Source organism: Schistocerca gregaria, chromosome 9, assembly GCF_023897955.1.
Source record: "Schistocerca gregaria isolate iqSchGreg1 chromosome 9, iqSchGreg1.2, whole genome shotgun sequence".
NCBI classification, from domain to species: Eukaryota; Metazoa; Arthropoda; class Insecta; order Orthoptera; family Acrididae; genus Schistocerca; species Schistocerca gregaria.
Window position 1 is genome coordinate 75,609,766 of NC_064928.1, and position 16,369 is coordinate 75,626,134.

Below are 16,369 nucleotides of genomic sequence, written 5' to 3' on the forward strand. Positions count from 1 at the left end.
TCTGAACAGGCCTTGAACACTTCTCTATTCATACAACTAATATTCAGTGCATTATGTGGTGTTACTCCTACGTCTCCAAACACAAATACAGTAATATCTGTAATAATATAATCTCTTCTTCAGTTGCTGAAACACCTCATATTTGTCCATTCGTTATTAAGCAGTGCTGAGTCAATCTTTTTTGTTTTATTTTACTGGTACATCTATAAATGAAGGAAACTGAACTTAAATAAATTGATATTTCATAAATCTGTGTTGAAATTTAACATAATTTCTACATCTATGATCTCATAATATAAAACTCAAATTATGGTTCAAGTTTCTACAGTGAGACATTGCAGCTGCAAGATGTGATCAACTTAGCTAGTTTTTTCTTTTGTTGGTGAGGGTATAAGAATTTATTTAGGCCAAACAAATATTTACATCTCACAATTAATGTTGACATAGAAATTATTAGCAGAATACTCAGTGAACATTATTATAATATGGATATAAGTTTCAAAACATGTCAGAAAGAATACCCTATATTCTTGTTTTGCTGGATGTCTACTAATAAACAGAACTGTAAATAGTTTGTATTCAGTCCATTTTGTAAATTACCCTGTAGCTTTTGAGTGGATAACAGGAATCACAAATTATTAATGGTCTTAAAAATTATAAGTAACAGTTCATGTTGTCACCAGGGACAGAATTTAAGCTCAAAATTTATCTGTATAAATTTCATGCTAAAATTCTCAAAATTTCATTAGGCATAGTAATTGAAATATATATAAATTATTGTTTACATAATTGTTATTAATTCATGGCAGATAAAATGTAATACTGCAAGTGCCATGGAACAGGATAGATTTTTGTTCCACACAGAGTCATCCTCTGTCCACATTGAGCCTCAGAACTGGCTGGATATCAGCTTGAGAAGAGGCTGTCACATGGTGGCTGCTGACAGTATAGTCAGCTCGGTCAACACTAGGGATGCGCCATCTGGAACAGATTGGAGGGAACTGATTGCAACATACAGATCATTCATAGTACACAAAGTTTAATGTGTTATAAAGACAAATGGATTATTGTGAAAGTTTCTAGCCTAATTTTTCATAGCTAATGCCTATTGTTGCATCTGTGGACTTTCAAAATGTCATTTGACCTGATATCACCATAGTAACTGCCACTCATTTTTTTTTCCAAGTCCTCAGACTGACACCTGGCTTTCAGAGGTTCTCCATTATTTGTGTAGTATATACTGCCACTATCTGCTCCACTGCATTCTTCCTATAATATACATCAGAATACTTGGACTTCGGGATATAAATTACAATTCAAACTAATGATCATATTATAAAGGTTTTTAAATTTTCAGCATACACAACTCTGACAATGTCCTCTGAAAATGTAATGTGACATAAATGTTTCATGTGAAGTAGGAGATAAAACAACAGGTGGATAGTTTAAGAGGATGAACAAAGTCTTTGGTTTATTTCACAGTAGCTGCTTTTCTCCTGATATACTTAATATCCTAATTCATTACACATAAAAATGTGAGGAATTTGGTATTACACATCCAGTCACATTAATGAGACCAGCACCTATGTTCAAAGTCAATGTGTGATAACCACTCACAGACAGCTGGTGGCAGCCCTAGGAGTGCGGAGTATATGAAGCATGTCGGGGGCACGGACAACAATATAGTCTGTTGTAATGAGGAAATGGAGCGATTTATCTGATAACCATAATGGCATGATCATTGGCTTTCAGACCAGTGGTGGAAGCATTTCTAAAATAGTTTGTAAGGTATCCACATCCGTCATGGTTAAAGTATACCGTGGATGGAAAATTGCTGCTATCCAAAAACAGCACTGAGGCAACCATGGTGCACCGTGGGCTATTACTGTCAGGGGTGACAAACAGCTGCAGAGATGTGTACAGGCAAACACACATGACACCATGGAGCAACTGACCAACCAGATGAAATGAGAGGCCACCAACAGTGCCTCCTTAATGACAGTTCTGTGAACATTGCTGCATATGGACCTCCACTGCACATGCCTGATTCATGCATTCATGTTGACTGCTCTTCAATGATTATGAGGGCTAGAATTTGCATTCCAATATCGCAACTGGACTCCCGTTGAGTAGTGGTAGGTGACCAGGTTAGAGGGCATTCCCTAGGTGATGTCATCACTCTGGAAGGCACAAAGTATCAACCCAAGTATGCATCTATCCTTGGGGACCATGTCCACTCCTACATGCAGTTTTCTTTCCTAAGCACTATGCCATCTACCAGCAGAACAATGCAATTTGTTACACAGGTTTGCAGTGTATGTGCTATGTGCATGGTTTGAAGAGCACCTTGATTAGTTTACCATTCTCCCATGGCCACAAAAGTCCATGGATTTAAAGTCAATCAAGAATATGCAAGACCAACTCAATCGTCTTCCTCACACTGTGGATCCTCAGTTGAGAAATCTAGCACAGTTGGCCAAGTGCTGGAGCTGGTATGGCTCCACATCTCTATCAGTACCTTCCAAAACCACATTGATTCCACCTTACAGTGGTCCACCCTGCAAAATGTAGTTATTCAGGCTTTTGACAGGTGGTCACATTAATGTGACTGGGTAGTGTAGTTGTAATTGGCTGCTAGTACACTTAACAAAATAGCCCACCTTGTTGTTTCTCATTACATACAGGCAATTAAAAATGAATATAGTCACTACAAACAGTTATAGTTATGTCTTGTGTAGTGGTACATAAATAAGAATTACAAATAATGTAAAAGAAAGTTCAAAATTTCAATTGTTGCACAAGTGCAGTGAACCACAAACGAATGCATTGTGGTGATGGATAAGAGAAAGGTTTCATTGTAGGTGAAAATAGTGAATTCATGCAGAGGGCATTGTGCATGTTAGAATTTAACAACTATCATTTTGTTACCACAGTGCGCCTAAAAGATTTCATCAGTTGAACAATCAAACACCTACACATGTCAAACAAGATTTGCAGATGGCTTCATCAGTTTGAAGGAGCAGGGTGATTGTGCAAAGGAAAAAATACTGGCTGCCCATGTGTATCAGAACAAAATGTTGGAAGAATGTCTTTTATTGAATGTAGTTCATGGAAATCAATGTACTGGTACCAGTAGGGTGTTTCTAATTCCATAAACAATGACTTGGCATGTTTCAGAACAAAGCTGAAAATGAAGCTGTACATAATTCAAAGTTTACAGGAACTAGAACAGTACAACAATATCAAATGTATGAATTACACTATGGTAATGCTGGAAGCTGTGGAGGAAGAAAACTTTGCTGCACATCTCATATTTGGTGATGAGGCAATGATTTATGCAAGTGGTGGCATTATCCAGTGCAACATTCAAATATGGGGTAAGGAAAAGCTTTCAAGTGTAACTCAATGTCTCACCAAAAATCAATATGTTGCATGCGATGTTAGCACAAAAATTGTATGGTCCAATTTTGTTGATTGAGTTACCTGTTTCAACAAATAGTAACCTGGACAAGCTTGAGCAATGACTGATTCCATAGGTTGCTACAGATTATGACGTGTCCTACACATCATAATTGATTGTTTGAGGTCATAGTTCATTGGCATAGATTGGACTGGATCAAAAATTAATGATGGATAATAAAGATTATTTAGTCCCTGTCCATGAAAGCACCTGAAAGATTGTAAGTTACCTAAAAAGAATCAAGATGATTGGAGTCAACTAGTTTGTGAGAGGGATGGTAAGACATCTTCAGTTAGCACTGGCCCCTATTCAGGAAGTGTGACAGAGTCCATTTGGTAATACAGTGATGGCAATTACTGAGCGCAGCTGACAGTCTGTTCCACACAAGGATATCAGTCTTGGAGTACTGAGTCCATGGAGGTCAAGTTGGAGGAGGCAAAGCTCTCTGGGTAATGACTAGTAGATCTTGGTGGTTACTCTGCTATGGCACTGCTTGCACAGACTCAGTGGACTGAAATGGCAAGGAGCAGCTGTGCACCAGACAAACGCATGCCTAGTTGAGTGATATCTGCACAGTTCTTGGAAAGCACATGATTTGCACAGGCAAAGTAGTGCTTCTGATTGTGGTGCTGTTGTTTGGGATACATGTGCTCCTGGTCTTGATGCTGGAACATTTCGTGGCACAGGTAGCACTGCATGTCTCTGTGGTGGTGCCTAGAGTTCCACTTCAAAACAGATCGGTGTATTTTGGAAACAATCCAGATTATTATGGTTGACTCCCTACACCTACAATACTGTTGCCATCTGGATCTTGATATACAACATGAACAACATGCTAAAAGGAACTCATTAATCTTCGGTTACACAATAAATCAGTCTAATCCAAGAGCCGTAAATTCAACTAAATACCTAGGTATTACAGTTACAAATGACTTAAATTGGAAGGAACACATATAAAATGTTGTGGGGAAGGCTAACCAAAGACTGTGTTTTATTGGCAGGACACTTAGAAAATGTAACAGACCTACTAAGGAGACTGCCTACACTATTCTTGTCCGTCCTCTTTTAGAATACAGCTGCTCGGTGTGGGATCCTTACCAGATAGGACTAATGGAGTACATCGAAATAGTTCAAGGAAGGCAGCACTTTTCGTATTAAAGGAAAGGCATTTTTTGTTGCAACGGAATCTTCTCATGTAATTCCAATGACCAACTTTCTCCTCCGAATGTGAAAATATTTTGTTAACACTGACATACATTGGGGGGAATGATCACCAAGATAAAATAAGGGAAATCAAAGCTTGTACGGAAAGATATAGGTGTTCATTCTTTCCATGTGCTATACGAGATTGGAATAATAGAGAATTGTGAAGGTGGTTTGATGAAACCTCTGCCAGGCACTTAAATGTAATTTGCAGATTTCAAATCATTGACCATGAAATTCAGTTCTTAGTTCTTCACCGTGATTGAAAATCCTGCGCACAGTCATAAAGAACCAAATACAGATGCATTTGATTTACTTATGTAGACACGATATGCAGCCTCAGACAAGTGTTAATGAGATTGTAGAAGTTAGCAAGTCACTGAAAATAAGCAGTTCTCTTGCAGTCTTAGCAGACTACTAAAATCTTTAAGCTATCTTTGTAATCAGCTGGTGACTATGGGCATATTTCCTAACTGATTTAAATACAGCATGCTGTACAAACACCCATCAACAAAACTCAAGACAAGCAAACTACTTCTAATTAAAGACATATATCACTCCTTACCTTTTCAAAAGTGTTTATGAATCTGGGCTGTGATAGAACATTAACTCATTCAACTGAGTGGAAATTAGTAACTGCCTCTCAGTTTGGCTTTCATAATGGATCCTCCATACAGAGAGCTATGCAACATCTCCCAAATTAAGTGTTAGCAGAGTTAAATACGAAAAAGTATCCCGTTGGTATATCTGTAATTTGATTGTGTTGATCATAAAAATTTGCTTGAAAAACTTAAGTGTTAAGTCATTAATGGCACTCTCTTCCATAGATGGAATCTTACTTCCGTAACAGAAAGCAGAGTGTCTCATTAATAGACTGTGTCTTTGGCATGAAAATAACCTCACAATGTGGTAACAAAACATGTAGCATGCCACAAGTATCAGTACTGGTGTTGAGCCGATTCTTCTTTCTAACCTTGATGATTTCAGAGGGTAGGTCAAAAACTAATGTGCCATGATGACACAAACTTACAAGAAGAGGCCACCTTGTTTGAATTGCAGATTTGCTTTAAACTTTGTACACTTTTCATAGTCGAGTAAGAGAACACAATGTGCAAGTAGTAAGGCATTTACATAATTTTGAGAAGACTGGAAGAGAAGTTTGATGTGTCAGTGATGTACTGGTGCATTGCTACCCTCAGCATGAAATGGTGGGAGTCACATGTTTAGCATTCAAGCTCTGTAATTGGTAGATCTCTGGACTGGCTCCCACTCTTTTCTTTAACACCTGTCATTTTTTTCATACATATTACACTTCAAAGATAATATGATGAAAAGACACATGTATATCCTTGAACATATATTAGGTATCTAATGTTATTGTTTTGTTTGTTAATTTTGCACAACAAATATTACATTTACAATTACTGACAAGTAAATGACCAAACTTATATAGTTCTTTTTGAAAATGTATGCCTTTCACTTTTTCAAAAATCCATTACACCTGAAATTGGCTGAGATACTGAGAACTTCTTTCCACCTGGATGCTTTGATCTGCACACACAGGTTTCAAGAACAAGGGACAGGCTTTGGAAACCCATGTCGAACATTGATAAATTAAGGTGTAAAAAACTTTATTCAATAATACAAGGAGTTGCAACACGCCAAAATATGAGGATAATGTAGGATTAATCATTGGATGTGCTTCCAACACTACAGGTTGCAAGATGGTATTTTTCATACAGTACAGAAAAAATAAATTGAAACAGCTTTTACTACATCAAATGAATGCAATTTTCCTGCATGCACACGGAATCTTCAGGGTTTCTAAGAAAAAATGAAGCACTTGGCATTTTAAAAAATTTCTCTTTCTTCCAAGAATTTGGATTCAAACCATGTGTAACATAACATTTTTATAAATATCAGTGTCAAAAATTAGCAATGAATGATTGTATATTAATTTCTCATTTGTTGTCAGTCAAATATGAATAAGTCCGAAGGTACATTATAAAGTTTTTATAATTCCTGCAGAAATAAAAGTCACATAATATTTGTTGTTGTTGTGGTCTTCAGTCCTGAGACTGGTTTGATGCAGCTCTCCATGCTGCACTATCCTGTGCAAACTTCTTCATCTCCCAGTACTTACTGCAATCTACATCCTTCTGAATCTCCTTAGTGTATTCATCTCTTGGTCTCCCTCTACGATTTTTACCCTCCACGCTGCCCTCCAATGCTAAATTTGTGATCCATTAATGCCTCAAAACATGTCCTACCAACTGGTCCCTTCTTTTTGTGAAGTTGTGCCACAAACTCCTCTTCTCCCCAATTCTATTCTATTCAATACCTCCTCATTAGTTATGTGATCTACCCATCTAATCTTCAGCATTCTTCTGTAGCACCACATTTCGAAAGCTACTATTCTCTTCTTGTCCAAACTAATTATCGTCCATGTTTCACTTCCATACATGGCTACATTCCATACAAATACTTGCAGACACGACTTCCTGACACTTAAATCTATACTCGATGTTAACAAATTTCTCTTCTTCAGAAATGCTTTCCTTGCCATTGCCAGTCTACATTTTATATCCTCTCTACTTTGACCATCATCAGTTATTTTACTGCCTAAATAGCAAAACTCCTTTACTACTTTAAGTGTCTCATTTCCTAATCTAATTCCCTCAGCATCACCCGATTTAATTTGACTACATTGTATTATCCTCGTTTAGCTTTTTTTGATGTTCACCTTATATCCTCCTTTCAAGACACTGTCCATTCCGTTCAACTGCTCTTCCAAGTCCTTTGCTGTCTCTGACAGAATTACAATGTCATTGGCGAACCTCAAAGTTTTTATTTCTTCTCCATGAATTTTAATACCTACTCCAAATTTTTCTTTTGTTTCCTTTACTGCTTGCTCAATATACAGATTGAATAACATCGGGGAGAGGCTACAAACCTGTCTCACTCCCTTCCCAACCACTGCTTCCCTTTCATGCCCCTCGACTCTTATAACTGCCATCTGATTTCTGTACAGATTGTAAATAGCCTTACGCTCCCTGTATTTTACCCCTGCCACCTTCAGAATTTGAAAGAGAGTATTCCAGTTAACATTGTCAAAAGCTTTCTCTAAGTCTACAAATGCTAGAAACGTAGGTTTGCCTTTTCATAATTTTTCTTCTAAGATAAGTCGTAAGGTTAGTATTGCCTCACATGTTCCAACATTTCTACGGAATCCAAACTGATCTTCCCTGAGGTCCGCTTCTACCAGTTTTTCCATTCATCTGGAAAGAATTTGCGTTAGTATTTTGCAGCTGTGACTTATTAAACTGATAGTTCAGTAATTTTCACATCTGTCAACACCTGCTTTCTTTGGGATTATTATATTCTTTTTGAAGTCTGAGGGTAGTTCGCCTGTCTCATACATCTTGTTCACCAGATGGTAGAGTTTTGTCAGGACTGGCTCTCCCAAGGCTGTCAGTAGTTCTAAAGGAATGTTGTCTACTCCCGGGGCCTTGTTTTGACTCAGGTCGTTCAGTGCTCTGTCAAACTCTTCATGCAGTATCTTATCTCCCATTTCGTCTTCATCTACATCCTCTTCCATTTCCATAATATTGTCCTCAAGTACATCGCCCATGTACAAACCCTCTATATACTCCTCCCATCTTTCTGCCTTCCCTTCTTTGCTTAGAACTGGTTTTCCATCTGAGCTCTTGATAGTCATACAAGTGGTTCTCTTTTCTCCAAAGCTCTCTTTAATTTTCCTGTAGGCAGTATCTATCTTACCCCTTGTGAGATAAGCCTCTACATCCTTACATTTGTCTTCTAGCCATCCCTGCTTAGCCATTTTGCACTTCCTGTCGATATCATTTTTGAGACGTCGGTATTCCTTTTTGCCTACTTCATTTACTGCATTTTTATATTTTCTCCTTTCATCAATTAAATTCAATATTTCTTCTGTTATCCAAGGATTTCTATTAGCCCTCGTCTTTCTTCCTACTTGATCTACTGCTGCCTTCACTACTTCATCCCTTAGAGCTACCCATTCTTCTTCTACTGTATTTCTTTCCCCCATTCCTGTCAATTGTTCCCTTATGCTCACCCTGGAACTCTCTACCACCTCTGGTTTAGTCAGTTTATCCAGGTCCCATCTCCTTAAATTAGCACCTTTTTGTAGTTTCTTCAGTTTTAATCTACAGTTCATAACCAATAGATTGTGGTCAGAGTCCACATCTGCCCCTGGAAATGTCTTACAATTTAAGACCTGGTTGCTAAATCTCTGTCTTACCATTATATAATCTATCTGATACCTTCTAGTATTTCCAGGATTTTTCCATGTATACAACCTTCTTTTATGATTCTTGAACCAAGTGTTAGCTATGATTAAGTCATGCTCTGTGCAAAATTCTACCAGGCGGCTTCCTCTTTGATTTCTTCCCCCCAATCCATATTCACCTACTATGTTTCCTTCTCTCCCTTTTCCTACTGACGAATTCCAGTCACCCATGACTATTAAATTTTCGTCTCTCTTCACTACCTGAATAATTTCTTTTATCTCATCATACATTTCATCTATTTCTTCATCATCTGCAGAGCTAGTTGGCATATAAACTTGTACTACTGTAGTAGGCGTGGGCTTTGTGTCTATCTTGGCCACAATAATGCGTTCACTATGCTGTTTGTTGTAGCTTACCTGCACTCCTATTTTTTTAATTTTATTAAACCTACTCCTGCATTACAAATTAGTAAACAGCCAAACAATATGAAAATTCAATGAATGTTCATGCAAATATATGTGTCTTTTCATCATATTGCCTTTCAAATGTAATATTTATGCAAGGAGTACAACTTTTCTTCTGGCCTTTTTTCCCCAACATTTGAGGCTTTAATGAAACAAACTGGTTATATGTGTATCATTAAAGTACTTTCGATCACTGGTCGCTACTTTCTCCCATCTTTTGGGCAGTGTATGAATCCCACATCGAAAAAATTGTTCATCTTTTGAAGCAATCCACGAATCAATTCAATTTGTGGCTTCTTTATGAGGTCGGAAGTGTTGGCCAGCCAGGTCATGCGCCATTGATTTAAACAGGTGATAGTCAGAGGGAGCAATGTCTGGAGAATACAACAGGTGCAGTAGGACTTCCCATTTTAACATTTCCAAGTATTTTTGACCTCTTTTACAACGTGGGGTCAAGTGTTGTCGTGCTGCAAAATCACTTCATCGTACCTCTCGTTGTATTGCAGCCGCTTGTCTTTTAATGCTCTGCTGAAGCACATTATCTGCATTCAATAACAAGCACCTGTGATTGTTTCACTTGGTTTTAACACTTCATAGTACACGATGCCAAGCTGGTCCCACAAAACGCAGAGCGTGATCTTGGAGCCATGAATATTTGGTTTGGCCATGGACATGGAAGCATGGCCGGGATATCCCCATGATTTTTTGCATTTAAGTTTATAGTAATGTACCCATTTTTCATCACTGGTTACAATGCAATGCAGAAAATCTTTCCATTTTTGGCTCTGAAGCAACTGTTCACAACCACGCAAACATTGTTCAATGCCTCTTGGTTTCAGTTCACATGGGACCCAAGTTCCTTCATTCTGAATCATGCTCATAGCCTTGAGACACTTTGAAATGGCTTGCTGTGTCACTCCCACTAATTGTGCCAATTCTTCTTGAGTTTGGCATGAGTCTTCACTCAGCAATGTCTCAAATTCTGCATCTCTGATAACATTCTCTCTTTCACCACTATGCCAGTCTACGACATTAAAATCACCATTCTTGAAGCATTGAAACCACTTATGACATGTTCTTTCACTAATAGTGTCCTTACCATATGTACTTGAGAGCATTTGATGAGACTCAGCCACTGTTTTCTACATATTGAAACAAAACAATAACAACTCCCACAAATGACGAGAATTAGGCTCTTAAACAGACATTTTCAATCAAGAACAACTTTATGATGCAGACACAAATTGACTAATGTTTGAATGAGGTTATGTTGACTGAGCTCCAAGCTAACTGCCTGATGTCTGCGATCTGTTTCTTTCAACTGCTACTTACCGTTGTTGCCACCTATCAGCAAATGGTGGAAGCAAAGTTGTACACCTTGTAAGATAATATGACTAGTGTTCAGAAAAATATAAATAAAAATTGCATGAAAGGGATTTAATTCAGGGATCCACCAATTACAGAGCTCGAATGTGTATCACATGACTGTTGCCAGCTCATGCTCTGAGTAGCAATGCACCAGTATATCACCAATGTGCAAAACTTCTCTTGTAATTTTCTCAAAATGGCATAAGTAGTACACTTTAATACTTGGACATTATGTTGTCCCAATTGAATACTTAACATGTAAGAAATTTTAAGTAAATCCATGGTCTGAATGTCATGGGCTCTCTGTATCAGATGATTGCTGAGTGGTGCAATGACACTGTATGAATACTAGGAGAGTTGTCCTTAGGTTTATTCCACATTACAGTTGAGACTGAAAGAAGGCATAGCACAAACACAGTAGTAGTTGTTTGCTTACTATTGTTTTTAATTTGCTTAGCAAAATTACAACTCTAGTTACTATAGCGCCTAACTGTTCAATGTGGCTGTTCTAAGTCAGCTGACTGTCTTCCCTTTATATTACAATGTGTTTTCCTTGCAGATCAGCTATTCATTCCCATGGCAAGAAACAGAAATAACATAGATGTATCATTTACTGGACTATGCAAGACCCAAAGTAGTTTTAAATACACAGAAGTGAAGCTACATAACAAGCTATCACCATTAGTGAGATACTTACCAAGTGATGTTTTCAAGGAGTGCCTTCATAAATTGTTAGCTGATAAGTGTGTTTATATTATTATGGAATTTGAATGTACATAGTAAATATCCTCATCCCTACATATTCTTACTGTTCAGACTCATCACCTAGTGTAAAAATTAAGGTGAGAAATAAATAAAAATTCAGTATTGTGTATCCCTCAAACTATTAATGTGTATGCAAAAATTTCAGGTTTGTATTATTAACACAGAGTACGTGTAATCTTACTTAACTGTTTCAAGTACACTACATCAATTTGAGAGCTGAATAAAACACAGTGCTCAAAATTCAGTGGGCTGCACAAAAACTTAAGAAGCTCAGCTGAGCATGTTATACTCTTAGAACTGTCTCACATTAAGCTGATTCAAAGACTAAGAGCATTGGCTTATGATAAATATTTCATTCCAGTTTTCTTGATGAAAGTATCTTCTGGGGCAGCGCACTTTAGTAAATTAAAGTGTTTATTTAGCAGAAGCAAGCAATAAGAATATCATGTAAACTAGATGCCTGTACAGCTTGCAGAAACCTTTATAAGGATATTGAGATTCTTAGTGTCACTTCCTAATAATTTTACTCCTTAATGTTTTTTTTTTGTTCCAGATAGTTAAAATCAATTTCAGCTGACCTGGATTTATGCAGCCACAGTGTAAAATACAAAATAACTTTCAAGCAATCTTTGTCTCCTTGTCTAGAGCAATAAAATGACATCTGCTGCAGTGGTAATAATGAGTCTTTCAATCCACGACTGGAATCCCATCTTCAGATTAATAAAAAAAACTGTACATATAGGAGAGGAGGCAGGAAATCTTATATAACATATCCAGGAAAAAAGGAAGAACAGACTAAGAAAATAAGTGACTCATTTATTGCACTTGGTCATGCATAACAAATGGTTGGGCAATACAAACACTCCTAAGTCATCATCATATCTTGGGCAGAAGTAGAAAAAAGAGGAGAGGGCCAAATAACCAAATGGACCTAAAGCATAATGTCCAGAAGGATTGGACAAAAAGATAAGAAATGAACCCAAATATTGTACTCACACTGTCAAGCAGCTGCACGCTATGCACAAGAAAGTCTAGAGTAGAGGGGCTCATTAAAGGTCTAGAGGTGTGAAGTGGTGCAGGCACAAGAAGTGAGTGAGAGGAAGGAAACTGACAATGATATTAGCAAAATTGAGTAAATTGGGACTGACTGGTCTGAACACATTTAACACTTCAGTCAGAAGGCTAATAAAACATAAACAAGCTGTTATAATCCATCAAGATAGATAACAACAAAATCAAGATAAGTAAGAACACAATGATACATATACGAAATGAATGAACAGGAAATAAAAGCCATGATAAACAGTAGAGTAACATCAAACATAGCTAGTAAACAGTCATAATATATATAGGATATATTATGGCATCAAGTGACATAAAATAAAATATATAAAAACCATGATAAAAAATCAAAAATATTAGTGTAGTAATGCGAGCAGTGAAACACGAACAACATGCTGAACTAGGCACTTAGCATTATACAAAATTTAATATAAGGATAGAAGGTTAACAGGTTAAGCTAATAAATGAGTGGGAGGTTGGAAAAATGCACTTCAAATTGCAACTTTGTTATTTTTTAAATGTATGTTTCAATGTCATTTGCTCATTTAGCATATATAGTGGATTCTGGTTCAGACCAAGTAAAATTTAGTTTATTCCAATAAACTGAGGCCACAAACTTTTGGGTGTGGTTGGAGGTTACTTAAGTTACAATTTATGTCTGGGTTAGTGCATTTGTGCACTTTTAGGTGATTAGTAGATTCCAAATTATTTAAGTAAGGCCTCAATTTTTTGAATGCGGCTAGGGGATACTTAAGTTGTGATTAATATCTCTGATACAGCTTTTGCGTGCTTTTAGGTGATTAGTTGGTGCAGAGCTGCAGTTACTTAAGTTCTCTCAAATTGCTTAAGTCTTGGTGTTCTTTCAACCAAATAGTGAATGTAAGCCTTGTTTATCTAACAAAGTCATTGATGGTCATTACAACTAATCTGGTAAATATTTGATAATGTGTGTAGTTTATGGATGTATGTTTTGTGCTATCGAAACTGTAGATCAACTTGGTTAGGTATGCAAAACATAGGAGTTTTACTGATATTTTACAATATAATTTGCATGCCTTATCATTAACAGTAGGTTGACTGACCATGTATATTGGACATAAGCCCTCTCTTTTTTCTAGCCCTGCCCAAGATGCAGTAACCTGGAACCACTGTACTAGCTGGCCAAAACATTAGTTATGAATGGCCACATGCAGTGAGTCATCATATTTTCTTAGCCTGTTTTTCTGGTTTTTCAAGAGTGTGTGTGTGTGTGTGTGTGTGTGTGTGTGTGTGTGTGTGTGTGTGTGTGTGTGTGTGTGTTTCATGCTTACAGGCACGCAATGCTGAGGTTATCAGCACCCTTACACACATTAAAAGAAATGAATGTGGACAAAATCAGTAAAACATGGTCATACACACAAAGACAGCACGAAAAGACTAAAGATGCTATACAAGAAACTAAAACATAAATAAAACAAGAAAGGAGCTGAAAGGATGCCACAGGAAATTGTCATTACCTGTCAACTTACGTAAAATGTTTTGGCCAGCTAGTACGAAGGCTGTAGCTTACTGCATCTTGGACAGGACAAGAAAAGAGAGAGGACTTATGTCCAATATACATAGTCAGCCAACCTATTGTTAATGATAAGGCATGCAACTTATATTGTAAAATACCTTATTCAGGGATTAGTTCTGGCAAATGTGGCAAATGGCTAAAAAATAGCCAGTAAAATTCCTATGTTTTGCATACCTAACCAAGTTGATCTACAGTTTAGACAGCACAAGACCTACATCCATAGTGATCTGTATGCCATAAGCACCACATTTTGGAGGATCCTCTTACTGGAGAAAGAAGCCATGCATCATAGGGGTGTGGCCTATGTGAAGAAGAGTGAGGAGAAACTCATCCCGTCTACATGGCTGGTAGAAGTACACCACATCTGTGTTGTGGGTTTTACTAAATGGAGATTAATGTCAGTGACTTCCAGCCAGTCATTCTCCCACTGATGCAAGACTTTTGAGCTCAACAGTGGGGTATTAGCATGAGGGGGATGGCACACTGGAATTCCTGAGGATTGAGAAACGCCTCCTGCCCTATAATTCCCAGCAATGCTGATGAGCACTGGTACGCAGCAGAATGCCACCTCCTTCACCAGCCATAGTAGTTAGAGGAGAGTAGCCTGAATGGTACGGACTACTCTATCTGCTGTGTACATACATTTCAACAAGTGAAGGGCACTTAGAGAATTCAAACAGACAAGAAATTTAGGACTGGAAAAATGTCTCATCTGCAAGATCACATACAATTCTGCATCAAAGACAATAAATGCTTGAGGCAATCAGACCTCAAGGATATGATCTGTGAAAACAACACTGCAACCAACAGAATCTCCCTGTTTTGACCCATCCGTAAAAGCAGCTATAGAGTTGTGGTGCTAAGATAAAATGTCAGAAACTATCGCATTAAAAACGGAAGCAGGAGTGCAGTCTCTCTTGTAATGCAGCAAATATAAAATCACTCTGGGCCCCTCCAGTAACCAGGGTGGTAACCAGTGTGGCAGGGTGTTAAAATCCTGGATTTAGGGCCATACTGGCTCCATACCAAGAGACTCTAGCACACATTGCACGTGGATCCCAAAAGGCACCATAGCTCATGGGCAGTTGGAATAAAGACATTCCGGAGGCAGATGAACAACAGAAGGGTGTGTGGGTGAAATCAGAGCTGCAAGAAACTTACATGTCTGATGCACCAGGAGGAACTGCCACTGTCAGCACAGAGGCTGAGTATGGGACTGGTCCTACAGGCACATGTGGCCAGCTGGATCCCTCATGGTGGACAGTGTCAATGATCTTCAAATAGAAAAGCCTCACCGATCCATATACTGTGCATCCATAGTCCAGCTATGAATGCACAAAAGTCCTATAAAACTGGAATTGGCACACCCTGCCCACTCCCCAAGACCTGTGGCTAAGGCACTTTAAGATATCCAGTGTCCTCAGGGTTTTGGCTCTCAGGTCTCTTAGGTATGACAATGATAGCAATTTGGAGTCAAAAGTGAGGCCCAGAAACAGCACTGAATATCTAAACTTTAGGATGGTGTCCCTCATATGAAAGGCAGGTAAATTAAAAATACTATGGGAAGGAGCACTGTCCTTGACACCTTATTGTAGATGTGATACTGTTGATGGCTATGGAAAAGAGGGTAACACTTAAAACACTGCCACAAGGGACACCATTCTGCTGCTCAAAACAATCTGACAGCGAATCACCAGCTCAAGTCCTAAAATAGTGCTGAGACAGAAATGAACAGGTGAAGATGGGGAGGTTGCAACGAAAGCCCCAGTGATGCAGTTGAGAGAGATTACAGTGATGCCAAGTAGTATTGTACCCATTACGGATATGAATTAATATTCCAATGCAGTGACTCTAGCAGGGTCAGGATGTCAACAGCAGACTGAAATCTTCGAAATCCACACAGAGAGCAGCTAGGGAGTTGCCTGCTCTCTTAACATCCAGAGTAGACAACAGTTAACCATTCACTCTAGGGTCTTTTCTACACAGCTCATTAAGGCAATACTCTGATAACTACTGGAACATGTGCAATCCTTTCTTGGATTGAGGAGAGGTATCAAAATTGCCTCTCTCCACAACTCGGGGAAGTTACCCATCTGCCATGTACACTGAAGCACCAAAGAAACTGATATGGGCACGCATATTCAAATACAGAGATATGTAAACAGGAAGAATACAGCGCTGTAGTCAGCAACACCTATATAAGACAACAACTGTCAGGCAC

General features: G+C 38.1%; 1 protein-coding gene across 1 annotated transcript in view; it reads right to left on the reverse strand.

Moving 5' to 3' along the window:
• Positions 1 to 257: 257 nt before the first annotated feature.
• Positions 258 to 16,369, reverse strand: part of LOC126291750 (multiple coagulation factor deficiency protein 2 homolog) — a 255,566-nt gene continuing 239,454 nt past the window's right edge. The window contains exon 6 of the mRNA XM_049985428.1: positions 258 to 981. The gene's annotated coding sequence lies outside the window, so the exon portion shown is untranslated. The remainder of the gene's footprint in view (positions 982 to 16,369) is intronic.